We start from the raw sequence: 15016 nt of genomic DNA, 5'->3' as shown, positions 1-15016 counted from the left end.
TTGAACGGAAATAAAATAGATCTTAAGAATATGAAATTGATATTATATCTGAAAAATCGTAAGATGGCTACATTGATTAAATTAAAAATGTAAACAGACATGTATAAATTCTTTAAAAAAAATACCTGTTTTCGCGCTATTTGTTTCCTACTAGTATTATTGTTTTCATTTTAACATCATTTAACCAAATACAATTCTGAACTTGTACCTATGATAATACACCAAAAAAGATTTTAAAAGTACTGATACTATATTCAAGAATATGGCAGTTGCTTCTTACTTGTTCTGTTGGTTGATATCGTTTGATTTCTTCAGTTTTTAAGGACTTCTTCGTAATGAATTTGTCTTAGAGTTCGATATTTTTGTATACATCAAATAAGGACATATAATAACTGTCTGTATACATCAAGTCAGGAATATGACAGTTGTTATCCATTCGTTTGATGTGTTTGAGCTTTAGATTTTGCCATTTGATTAGGGACTTTCCTTTTGAATTCTCCTCGGAGTTCAGTATTTTTGTGATTTTACTTTTTTCAAATTAGTGAATATATTTTTTGACTAGCTAATCGCTAATCCTTGTCTTTGAAACTTCCATATATAATCATTTGGATATGTTAAATATAATATGGGTCATCGCTCAAGGATCATTCAAGGATAATTTGTCCATCAGTACTAGTTTTAATTAACAACTTTACGGTTACATTGACTGTTAATCTGCCTTTTTTCTTCTAAAACCGATAATTTATTTAGAGGATCGATGAAAATCATAAATGAAGAAAGACTGTGTGCCTATTTGATCGATGTACTTATGAAAAGACAGGGACTTGTTATCATAGTTTTTGTCTAGTATGCAATCATATACCTAGAATATTTAAGGTCGCTGTGTTGTATTTCTCCATCTTGGATTTTGAAGTTGAAGATAACAATTGGTTTAGATCTTCAATAAAATGTGCAAATTTTGAGGGTAGTATGTAATTCATGTGTAAAACTTTTCATGTTAATATAGAAAAGTATGTGTTTTATCATATTAACTGCTGTATTTTCTAAAAAAAACACAATATTTTTGTTTGATTCATTTTTTTTCAACCTTGCCACATAGGGGGAGATAACTCATATAAAGTTTTTTTTTATAATCATGATATAGAAAGTGTTGTGAATTTACCTATTTTAATGTGTAACAAGAAAATAAGTCAGGTGACCCACTTTTTTCGTTTTCTTATCTGAAAGCATGTTATAAGAGCTATCTTCTCACATTTTATCTTAAAATTCTATGGTGTAGTTTTCTTTTATCACACAAAATTGGATTTTCCATGCATAATCTTTACAAAATCTGACAATTTTGCACAACCTGAAGCGTAAATAAAAGTCCGGTGACCCATACTTTTTATTATATTTTGATAAAAAACATGATACAAACTACTTTTTGACAAATTATTAAAAAAATCTATGGATTTTAACTGAGACCCCCCATCCACCTTAACACGCATTTTCACAAAGGAAATAAAACCATAAAATTTCCGTTTTTAATTTCCTTAGAGGTCGGTATTTTTGTTATTTTTTTTTCAGAACTTGTTGATACAAATATGTAGCATGCAAAATACCTTTTTATGGTAGTAGTGCTAATGTACGACTAATATAAATATTTACTTGGTTGCATTTTATACAATTATTATCGAGCAACTAGTGTATGGCCTTAGATATATATTGCGTAGTTCATATTTTTTTGTAAAATTGTCTTTTCATAAAAAAAATAGTAGAACTTATCATATATTTTTCCTTTATAATAATAGATATGGATTTCTATGTATAGCTAGTGAATCTGCCCAATAACAGATATAAATGTTATGTGTCTTCACGAATGCACGAGCAATGTTAAAAAAATAATCAAACGTTAAGGGAAATGTATATCAATACCACCACTAAAGTGTTTTATTTCAATATTATATAATTTATCTAGATATTACATACATGTAGACAGCTGTTTCAGAGTTCTTACGGATGTATCACTCGGAAATCATAGTAAAAGGACGGAAACTAAGCTTCCTAGATTTAGCAATTACTTCATATATGTGCTAATTAGCCGACAGTCAGGTATGCTGTACTATGTTATGTTATGATATGTAAAACTAACAAACCAGCTAAAGAAAGCCTCCAGGTGCGGGATTTTCTCGACGTGTTGAAGACCCTTTGGTGTCCTTGGGCTGCTTTCTGCTCTTTAGTCGGGTTGTTGTGTCTTTGACATATTCCTTATTTCTACTCTCAATTTTATGAATATGTATAACAGAAAAAGCCGGACTTTCTTCAATGATACAGAAACTAAACATCAAAAACATATCTCCATAAGATATCAACAATAGTTAAGGTATATACAATATGTCCAGTTCGTAAAATACTTTTAGGTTTGAAAAATTAGGAATAATGCTATGCAAATGTGAGTCTTTTAGTTTAAAATATTAGTGCTAATTGATAGTGTATTTTCATGTCAGGATTTAAATACTTTCAATTAACACTTTAAGACTGTTATGTCCCAGTTTTACTGTTTAACATACGATAATAAAGAGTTATAATACCTATATAAGAAAACAGCCATGAGAAAACCCCCTTAATACATAATTACAAATATCAGCCACACCTTGTTCAATTATTTGACGACTAGTCATTTATGAAAATGCAGATTTCATCAATCAATGAATTCTTTTAATTTGTTAACATTGTTTTACTGTTTAATTTATATTGTGCATGGTCTTCTATTATGCAATTGTAAAAAATTCTTTCAAAAACTAAACTGTTACAAGATATGAAAATAAACAGTTTTCAATTCTTCAGATTTATTACATAGGAAATGTCTGAAAAAATATAACTGAACTATGATAATGTAAGACATTTCTGATTGAAATCTTCTATATATAATGAAATATATTCGATAGAAGTTTTTCCAGTAAAACTATTTTCATTGATTAATGAAACTCGTCTTTTCTATATTAATTTCATGTAAACTGATGAAGGTTCTTTCAGGAAGAAAATTGGCTTCAAAATCACGACCATACGTTATTATCACTATCCCTCCTATAATAGGCCCCTTCATGGTTAGTGCAGCCATGTTGAATAAGGGGCAGATTTTAATAATGGAGGTAAAAATGGTTTAAAAAGTACGAGAAAACATCATTAAAACAGGACAGTTGCTTGGAAAAATGGATAAAATTTCCCGTTCTATCATACTATTTCCACCTCTACCCACAAAATCTCCCCTGTTCAATAATGGTGACCTTATCGTGAAATAGCCTATTTGTCATTCTTCATCAAAGATCACCAATATTTTTTGTTGGGTTCGTGGTAATAAATCTTAGGTTTACTGTGTGGTGTTTTATGAATTGTTGTTTGTCTGTTCATATTACCCTTCTTTTACCCTTTGGTTTCGCCTCCTCTTTTGTAGAGTCGTCATGGTTTATCTGTGCTATGTGTGGTACAGCAGTACCTTTAAATTGTTTACTTTTATTTTTTAAATGATACTGCTTTGTATATTCTTTTCAACTATTTCGGTCACATTCATCAAGAAAGCTCCAAAGAAAACATCATTACTTACAAGATTAAGAAATAATAAGCTTATATATAATATACAATTGATAACCATTGGATGACTACCTACCAGATATAAAGAAATCATTATAGGCGATATTATTTGATATTCACAATTCATAGAACACAAATAGTTGAGATTTACTATTTGTCTTTCATTCATTTCTATTTGTAGTTTACTTTAATGAATGCCTGTCAGAGCTAATTACTTTAGTAATTTTTTCAAATTGTAAAGTCATATAATAAACGACAGAAATATGATTGAAGTTATTTTATCTTTTTTAGAAACACAATTTTAACTTTCATGTCTTACTTTTTAGTTTATATAGTTTATATAATTATAATGTAATTACAATATTTCATTATGACTTAGACACCATTTTTCGCTTACTTAGAAAACCAATGTTGTATGTCCCTTCAAACCTTTTTTTTGTAAATGTAAGATAGAGAACATTTGCTTGGAAAAGAGTATATATTATCAAAATCAAATCATTTCTTCTTGGTTTTTTTTGCAGATTTCCGTCAACAGTCTTAATGAGAAAAATATCAACTGCTCATCTGGAGAAAAAATAAAGCACTTGATACTTTCAAACACGAGTATTTATTTTTTCTTACCTGAGTAGTTTTATGAACAACTTCGAGGAACAGCTGAGATGACAGGTGCGCAACATTTCGATATAAATGAATAAAGCAATGTCTTTCGAGAAGTAATAATATCAATGTTATTCATGTATTTCGACAACGGTAAGCATTTTATCATATAGTTGAGAAAGAACAATATATATGTTTGTTTATTTTGATACATTTCAAAAAATATTTCTGCTAACAACCGTTGTCAGTTTATTTTCGACGTATGATTTTGAATGGCCATTTTGGAATCTTTTGCCTCACTTTTAAAGTGTGTTATAAAATGAAAATTCATTACTAATTTAACTCTTGTCTCATTATGCTGGAACTAACATGAATTTGTAAAGTGAAAGTGAATAACGTTTGAATCTCTTTTCTAAATTTCAGTAGAGTTGTTTCGATTTGAATTTACTGTCCTTAAAACAAAACCAATTGTATTCATACATTTTATTGACAATGGACATAACGTCCAATTGAAGAAATATTTCTCAAATATTGTAGAAGGTCAGAAATCAGTATTAATATGAACCTTTCTTTGTCCTTTGACATACTGAACCGAAGTTTATTGCTTACCTCTTATAATTATGTTTGAAATCGCAGTGAACATATCTCATGATGTCATTTTTATCGTCAATAACCTACTTTTATTTGACCTCAAAGATCCAGGTGAGTTATTTTTAATGAGAAATGAAAGTAGACAATACATGGAAAATCTTTATAAAATGATATATGGTTTTAGTCGATGAGAATATTTTGAAAGATGTAAGATAATTTTTCCTGGAATTGATTTAACTTTAAATTATCTATGTTAGATTGACCCTGGTCAATTTTCCGGGAAATAATTTTAAACCAGGACCATTTTTAAAACAAAATTACAATATGGACTAAAAATTCCGTCAGCAAAGATTCCTGTAAGATTTTAAACTGATATGTGGGTTTATTTTAATATGACATCAATTGAAATGTATTTGAAAATAGCTGCAAACTGCAATTTTCATATAAGTAATACAAAAAGGGTTCAAACCCAAAACCAATATACGCTCGTCCAGTGGGATCAACGTCTTTTACATCAATGGGACAAATTTGCAAGATGTTGTTTTGTTTTGCTGATTTGATTATTTGTTATTAGTGGGGTGATATTGAAGATCTTTATTCCTCGGTATTGATCTGCTTCTTTTTATTATTGGGTCGTTTTTTTTATCAGTAGAATGAGTTTGTAGAAAATTGGTCAAGGTTGTAGAAAATTGGGGTGAATAGGTCTTGGACTGTTTGGTAATGGGGCTATATGACAAAGAATTATCATCCAACAACATACAAAATAGAGGTCAACATATGGTGATCAGGTGATAAGTGACAGTTGTGTGCCAATAGGTATAGATTGTGCATCATTACTGGCCGACTTGTTTTGTACTCATATGAAGCAGATAAATACAGAACCTTCTCAATGACTAAAAAGAAAAAAACTATCTTGAAAAGATCTTTAATTTCACTTTCATTGATGGTATCCCGGTACTCCATTACCCACATTGTGATGAGTGCTAACATTTCATTTATCCCAGTGAACATGATATTTAGGATACTGCTGAAATAAGAAGTCTGATTCATATCTTGATCTTTTCATCGATATTGACACCAATTGACGACTTCGAAGTACAATTTATGACAAACGTGATGATTTCAATTTTCAAATTGTCAATTTCCCATTTCGCAGCAGTAACATACCCTCTGTTCCGTTTTTTATGAGTTTACTTTTATCATTTAACACGTTACGCTCGTGCATGTTCACACAATGCGGAATTTTTTAACAGGGGTGTGCTCCTTAAATAGAAAATTTTCTAGCAAAGTAATAAGGAAATTATTAATCGACATATCATGAGAAAAACAATCCCTATCACGAATTGGTTGATCGGTACGGTGTGTCCGAACTCACTAGCGACATGTTTTTGCAGTCACAGATCTGTAGATACCAGTAAAGTCGTCTGATCTGTAATTTTACAGATTGTGTTCTATTTCAGACTGGAACATTTTGACTGAGTGAGTATCATAATGGCGGGTAATGCTAACCTTGAAGATGTACCTACATGTATTTTCGTTTTTTGAAGTTCATATGAATACTCTTTTTTTTTTCTTAGATTTGCCTATATTTAAGACCGATAAACAACTTATCGCCTAAATCTAGATCATATCAAAAGATGTAATTGAACATTATACTACATATATGTAAAACTATTGAGATATGATTGTCCGTGAGACAACTATTTACAAGAGACCATAGAAAAAGGATATTTTATAGAAACATGTCATCGTCCGGTCTTTAACAATAGACAACACACATACCATATAGTAAATATGCTAAACTTAAGAAAATTCAAACGAAAACTAAAAGCCTGAATTATGCTAAAAAAAATTAACTAAATACTGTTATGGCAGACAGTAAACAATAACAAATATTGGTCTAAAGGCTCCTGACCTTGTTGAGACGGACAGAGAGTGATTATTTGTACATATGTTTATATAGACTTCCAAAGATCTGCTAGCAATAGAAATTATTAAAATGGCAAACAAAACAGACACACGCTCAGAGTTCAAAACTGTAAGATCCCAAATTTACATGGTTAATTTAGAACCAAAAGGTTTTTTAATATGTCTTTGTTAACTAGTACTGTCTGTGGAATAACACATTGGTATTTTTCAAATGAGTTTGTTTTTAGCATAGAAATCCTTTTTTCTTTGAGGATCCAACATTAAATTCTCCCTAATTTCAATTATATGCAATATTACCATTGTTCAAGTTTTCTTTATTTATGATATTTGCATTAAAACAATATTAATCTATGTTTCATTTGCAAATTGAAAAAGACTTAACAGATCTTTTTTAAAATAAATCTGATAAATCACTTCCAAAATATTAATATGATTTGCGTTCATTAAAAACTGAATGCCAAAATTTGCATTTCATTCTGTTAAATTCTTAAATAATTTTATGTATAAGAAATGTTTCATTTCTTTGAGATAAGTCCTTAAGTATCGACCGAATGATCAGTTTTTGCTTTTCTTGTTTGCATTTCCTAGCTTAATTTAAATTGATTGAATAAATAACACAAATATAATATTTCTTTTCATTATTTAATACGTAATATTTCTTCTTCTTTGATCTTGTTGTACATTTTTTGTCATGTTCATTTGTGACAAAATGTACAATTAAGACGAACAGTTTTCTCAAAGTTTCAGCTTTCTTTTTACTTATCAATTTAGAACACGTATTCTATAATGTTTTTTTTTTCAATCTGCAAAATCTGCCATTAATTCAGTATATCTACCACACATATCATCTTACGATTACTGGAAATATCAAGCATGTATTGGATTTCATCAAAAATGGGAACTGTATGACCGAATTTCGTGTCTGATGTCCACTTATCAGCTATTGTATTGCCAAGTCTGGGTATGATAGAACCATCGATGTCTTCCATTAGTTCACGACTGGGGTATACATGATAATTTTCAGATGCTGTTAGCAGAAACTTCTTTCAGAAGGGAATGTGAAGGTCCTGCAAAATAGACGGTAAGATGCATATTTGTAGGAAAACGAATATATCACGCTTTCTGTGAAACATTATTCGGGTATATTGTCTCTTTTAAACTTATGAAAACGTGTGCAATGCACAGAATTATCCAGCAGTTATAACAAAATGTAATAATGTGTCTGTTTACTTCAATATACTTGCAATAGGAGTGTGGTAATGACTGGATACATAATTTTCAAATTAATTTTTTTTTTTTTTATTTTAATAGAATTGGGTTTTTTTTTTTTCGTACGGAAAGGGAAGAGTGTTATTGATCTGTACGTGAAATAGGGATGAAAAGGCTTGATTTAATTTAAATATATTATTCTAATTACACTACAAAATACTACTATTACTCCAAACAAAAACAGCAAGTGGATGACATCACACGTGATTAACAATGCATCTGTAAAATTGACCGAATGAAAGCGAAATATTAAGGTGTACTAATACTTACCATTCTGCGTACAATGATTCTTAAATTTAACCACACAAAATTACAAACGGATTTATTCAAATGTCTCACTAACGTCTTCAACACAAACACGTGTTCGTGACCCATATACTCAATCATCTGTAAAATCAAGTTTCCCCTGTTTGACGTCTCGGTTTAGATTTTATCTGTTTTACTTGTGACCTAATTATTCTTGTTCTTATTACTTTTCAAGATTACAATGTCCCTTGTTAACTTGATCAAATTATTGCACAGTGGATGTCAGATTTGGTACGCTATGTCAAAATACAGTGAAGTGTAGGAACCAAATGCAATATACTGTTTAAGTATGTTTTATGTGTTTAAAGAACTAATTTTCATATATGTTAGAACGTATGTAAAAGGTCTCACAATAAAACTATTGTTATTCTGTTATTAAGTAAATTATCACATTAATAAAGTGTATGTCAGGATATATACAAGTACATAATGTTTGATTTTGTCTTCAATATAAACAAATTTAAACTCAACTTCCATTTTTTCCATGTGTGTTTTACTTATTTGTCATAATATAGAAAGAATAAAAATAAGGAATTGCCAAAATACCACAGACGATCGCATTTCTTTTCATTTGACCTCATTTTATGGTTATTTTTCAGATAATTGTTCATATTATCCCTTTCATTCAAAATGAATAATATAATCGATAATTATTGATATCAACATTCATCATGTTGATAGTATAAAAAATAAGATAGTTTTTATGTCATTTTCTTTAATTAATTTCATATGATTTTTACAAATGTACAATTTATAAGTAATTTTTTGGAACTTTGCAAAATATACTTTTTCAAGTCCTTTAAAACATTATTTTTCCCATCCAAAGTGTACCTGTTATTTAAATGTGACCATGTCTTTCTGCAGGTACAAAAAAATCATAAATAATTGTCAACCAGTGGAGCTTAACTCTATACCTGGATGCGGCCACCTGTTTATTTGCCTTGCATGTAGAACTATCTAACTTCAATAGAAGTCAATGGTTTTATGATTCCTTATTAATGCCTGACATCTCATGTCAAATATAGAGGATACCGGTGACTTATCAGACTTTGTCCTGGTATATACTGTACATTCCTTCTAAAAATACATGAATGTTGTGTCATGAATGGACACAAAATTCCAAAATACGGTCGCATTTTTCCAGGACATGTTTAAAATATCGTGTATGGCCATTTCAAACATATGGTCGGGTAGATTCATATATAAACTAAGGAGTACTAGTAAATGAAAAGACAATATCTTCATTTTTTGGTCGCTTTTGCAGCGTCGCAATTAATTGCATTAAGTTTGAAGCCTTGACATAAATGAGAAAGCACAATTAAAACTTTTAATATTTATGTGTAAAAGACTAGTATTATGTGATTATCTAAAAGATGCCTTCAGAAAAAAAAAAAAATTTTAAAAGAAAGAGACACAAAAAACAGAATGGCATATTTGAAAAAAACCGACAAAAACAACGGTTTAAAATTAAATATCTGCACTAGCAAATGCAGAATACTGAAAGAGACTCCATTAACAAAATACATTTTGCAACTGAAATTGATAGAAATGAATAATTCTTTCTTAGTGATCCAGCTGAGGCTTTCCGGGTGCGAGATTTTCATGCTGCATTGAGTTCTCATATTTGCACTTAAGCTGTTTTCTGCAATTTGTTCTTTGGTCGGGTTGTTGTCTCTTTGACACATTCACCGTTTACATTTTCTATTTTATTATACTGATCAATCCTTATGTCCAGCTATCATCACAGAAACATTGCAATGAAAACACACGGCATCTCGGAATTAATATGGTGCGTTGATAAAGTAACCACCTTATGCAATACATTCATCCTCTATTTCACATTTCAATTTCATAGTCTCTTATAAAATGACAAAATGAAAAGCTCAAACACTTCAAACGAATGGAAAACAACTGTCATATTCCTGACTTTTTACAGGCATTTCCTTACTTGCTTGTGTATGTATTTGTTATCATATATTTTCACAAATCGAATAAAACTGTAATATCCAATGAAAGCCTATTTTTTTATTTCTTTTCATATTCCTGACTTGGTACAGGCATTTTCTTATATAGAAAATGATGAATTAAACCTTGATTTTATAGTTCAAGGATAAAAATCTGATAATTAGTCGCATTTGCTATTGTCATTAGGTGTCATTGCCATTCTGATTGTTCCATCTTTCGAACGTTTTTTTGGAAAGCTTTATCTTTGTATTTATCTATTTATTTATCCTTTTTAATCTAATTTTGAATGTATTGATTTCTTGATTTCTTGATTTCTTGATTGACTGATTGATTAATTGATTGATTGATTGATTAATTGATTTTTAAGTATTTATTTTTTTTCTTCTTATCTATTCATTTATTAAAATATAACTAGAAAAAGTATTCATTCCAAGTACCTGTATGTTGTTTTCGATTTTTTCTTCATATTATCTTATTATCATGATTATTGCATTTGTACAAAAACGAAATATTTTTTTTTTCAAATTATCAATTTCAATATATTACCTTGTATAATCTATTCATGCTGGTGTTTTTTGTGATAAAAATACCTTTGAACAGAAAACATATATGAGAGCAGACTTTTTTCTAATCAATTTCATTTAATGATTATCTCCCTGATTATTTGAACATTAACGCTTCCAATGCTAATTGTTATATTATTGTTTAACTTTTGGTCACGGTAATAATTGTGTAACTTATGCCATTAAATGCAGAAGGCGCCTTACCTATAACTGTAAAAAGTCGTTTGAAAATATTTTTTTTTAGTATACGTTTGGTTATTTTAACGTATACATTGACAGTGTCATCTTAATAGTAAGAGAGTACTGAAACAAATTGAAATTATAAATCAACCAACTTACTCTTTTCTGTTTGTACATATTTATTTTTTCAATAAATAATACTTTTGATTAACAGATATACATGAGAGTTCCTTTAGATGAACTGAAAATAGTAGTGATCAATTTCATGAAACGATTATCTTCCTTCGGCTTATAACAGTATTGATAGCTTGAATATTTTGTATTCTAATCATTTAACGATATATCGGGTGAGCAGTTTCTACTGCTATCATGTCACCCGTATGTCTTGAGGCTGATGTATATCTTTATCTAAAATAATAAATAGGTGTGATTTAATGACGTTTGGTGTTTTTAAAATTCATTTGGCTAACCGATTGTCTTAAATCCTAGTAATGTCAGGAATATGTCGTAATAAAATTGAGAATTATTTATCTTCCTCAGTATATTATGTGGTTATTTTATCTTTAAATCTATACTTATTTAAGTATCTAAGCTATATCAACTTGTATCATTTGCAGCATAATTCACATTGGTTGCTTGTCAAATGTCCTCTTTGTATTAAAAAAGAAAATTAATAAAATAACTACACCAAAATTGATCATATTGTTAGCATTTAACAGTCATTGATCCATGACAATGAGGTAAACAACAATGTACATATACGTATAGCGGACGAGAATATTGGACCAAACGTACATTATTATTCAGTTTTCTGCCTTCAAAAATATAAGGCTTTTATACTTAAAGTTAACACAATCAAAATCACAAGAGCACCATCCTTGTGTGTTGTAGTATATGACAAATTAGGGAGAACCATACACATTTGTGATAGGAAATATTAAAAAAAGTAATTTGATGTGTATATTCGATTTTCTGATAAAACGACATTCCATTTCTGTCTTTAAAAATGTGTATAAATGAAGTAATTGTGAACATACCTATATAATATTTATAATACTACGTTTTCATGTACATGATGTGCAGCTTAAGTGCAATAAAATTCTAAAAAATAAACTAGAGAGAATATATCGTCCAAATGGGCAGAGCTTTATACACAGCTGTATAATGCATTTAACGTAGACACTCCAATTCCAACATGACGTACGAGTAAGAAATGTTTTTAATTTGAGCTCAACCCTGGTTTGAGTAATTCTGTAATAGTATTTCAATCAAGGTTGGAAATCTGTGAGTATATATTTATCTGGCTATTTTGTGTTTAAACTTACAACTATTTGATATATTTATAGATACGATCAAATTGGCATTATTTGAAGCCTTTATCAATAGATTTAAAATTATAGTTTTGCAGAATATCAAGCTTATTTTGACTGACTGGTTTGAAAACATACATAAATATATTTGTAAAAAAATTCAGAATACAGACATACCTCCAGGTTGATAAGTGGTCTTTATGACTGCGCGGGAGGTCTGTACGTTTTTAAAGGATCATTTGCACTATTGTAATGAATGTTTGCGCCTTTTCTACTGGACATTTGCGCGTTTTACAGGACATTTGAGCTTTATAATCATACCATTCCAGTTATCATGGTTAAAGGTTTAAAGATCATTTAATATCAAAAACACAGTACATTCATATATTCATATACAGCTAAAAGTGGTCCTTTTCATTCTTTAGTTGTTGTATTACTTATTCACTGACCAATACTTTTTGGGAGTCGTCTTTTTTAGGGGAAACAATAGTTTCAATAAGACCATGGGAATTTTGAAAATTACATATTAAATAAGTGACATGAAAGAAAAAAAAATGTAATATCTTTTATTTGAAAAAATCAAGTATCTCTAATTTAGTTTATTTTGTGAAATCAAAATAGTCTACTTATAACTGTTGCTCTTTGATAATTTTTGATATCACTACTTGCCATAAAAGAGATTAATGTTGAGTGTTCACAAAGATTTTAATCGCTTCTTTCTTTTAGAGATAAATGGTTATGAAATTTCACATCCGACACGTAGAAAGTTCGAAATCTTAACATTTCGCCTTATAGCAGCAATGCATCTGTCTTCAAAGTCAACATGAACAGCAGGTCGTTACAAATTTAATTTCGGTCTCCACAAATTTAAACAATCTCAGAGAAACTATGATGGAAGAGTTCTTCAGACTTGTATACAATAGCATAAACATATAAGGAATATAGTCTCCTTTTTAAATCCATCAATGGTACAAAGCTGCTTAAAACAATTATTGCAAAATTTTGAATCTTCCACCCATAAAATGTTATCTATGTTTTACTTTAATACATTTTTTTGTGATTGTGTGACCTATACGGGTCAACTTTGAAAAACTGGTGTTTAATTGTCCCTTGACTTTGGTAAATCCGGTTAAGATTCAAGTTAAACTTGCATTGGTAAAAAACGGTTAATTTGGTTCAGATGTATCAAGGTTTAAAGCGCAAATGTACATATTGTTTGAACTCAAGTGTCCTTTTGTGTTACAGGTAAATAGGCGCGAACGTCCCGCGCCCCTTAATGAATGGTAACACGCCGTCATCGCAAATTAGTTAAAGCTTTTCAAGTATTTTGTCTTTAATCTTATTAATTCCCTTCTTATTAATTGTGTATGTTATATTTATAACCATCTGTAGATAGTATCTTACATTTCTCTTTTTAATTGTTTGTCAGGAGCTAGTGAACTTAGATTATGTATATGCAAAAACAGAATATTTCTTTATACTTACCTAATACATGTAATCAATGATATTCAACAGAAAATAAGTAATGTATCAGCAGTAATCTTCTTATCGTTTTGTCAGTCCTCATCAAAGATGTCAACATTACTGATAAGTAAAGAGAGATGAAATGCTTGTTTATGAATGCTTAAAGTAATGCAAGTTTCAATACATGAGCTGTCAATTCATTCTGATTAACATTTTGAACTCCTATAAAATTAGAAAAAATCATGTTTAATACGTTGGATTGTTTTTATTTTTTTTTTTCAAACATTAATATACATGTATACTTATCATACTTAAACTGAATACGATTGTTAACATCACGTGTCTTGCGGGTTTATATTTGCTTCTCCTTGAGTTGTTTTCGAATTTTCTTCAATATTTTTTTAGTAAGACTACCACAAGTATATCACTTACAACACATTGTTTTGTTCGTTATGTTGCTACTTCATTGATGTATCTATTTTTATTTGTGATTGCTAAAAAAGTCTTGAGTGCGATACAATTGTTTCTTTATAAACGACCTCGTTAATAACAAAATAATTTAGGAAAAAACAAATATGACAGACATGAACCAACGACAATCACTGAACTTGGGATAGGCATGTACAGAATGCGGCGGGGTTACACATGTTTGAAGGCATCAACACTCCCCTAACCTGGGATAGTGGTGTAACAGTACAATATTAATGAAATATAATTAATAAAAAAAATTCACGTAGATTTGCACATACATTGAACCTGTTTAAGAGACCACTAAAGAGAGATGTCATAAAAATAGGTGGTCTTTTAATACAAGTTCAATTTGTATAAAATACACTACAGGGGGACATTAAAATAAGAATCTAATAACACAGGTTTTTGCCTAATACAAGTGGTATCTTTAGCAGGTTTGACTGTACACTTTAGCATTTTATTTGGTACTTACAGATATTTTTTTTGATAATCGTGTATCTGCACATTTTCAACAATCTATCCTTATCAAACATGTCAAAGGTGTTGACAGCACTGCTCAGTTGAAAAAAATGAAATTCTTGTCTTCGAATACATCAAGTAATGCAATTTTCCACAGAAGAGTACTCAATTTGTATTGAAAACCAAGTATGGTAATGTATAGTATGTTACCTCATTTGGCATTTTAACTGTATTTTTTGTTTAGGTCGTTCACTGCTATGTGACAGTTGATATCCATTCGTTTGATGTGTTTAAGCTTCTGATTTTTCCATTTGATTATGGACTTTCCTTATGGATTTTCCT

Source organism: Mytilus californianus, unplaced genomic scaffold (genome assembly GCF_021869535.1).
Source record: "Mytilus californianus isolate M0D057914Y unplaced genomic scaffold, xbMytCali1.0.p SCAF_12, whole genome shotgun sequence".
Taxonomy (NCBI): domain Eukaryota; kingdom Metazoa; phylum Mollusca; class Bivalvia; order Mytilida; family Mytilidae; genus Mytilus; species Mytilus californianus.
This window is presented reverse-complemented; position numbering follows the sequence as displayed.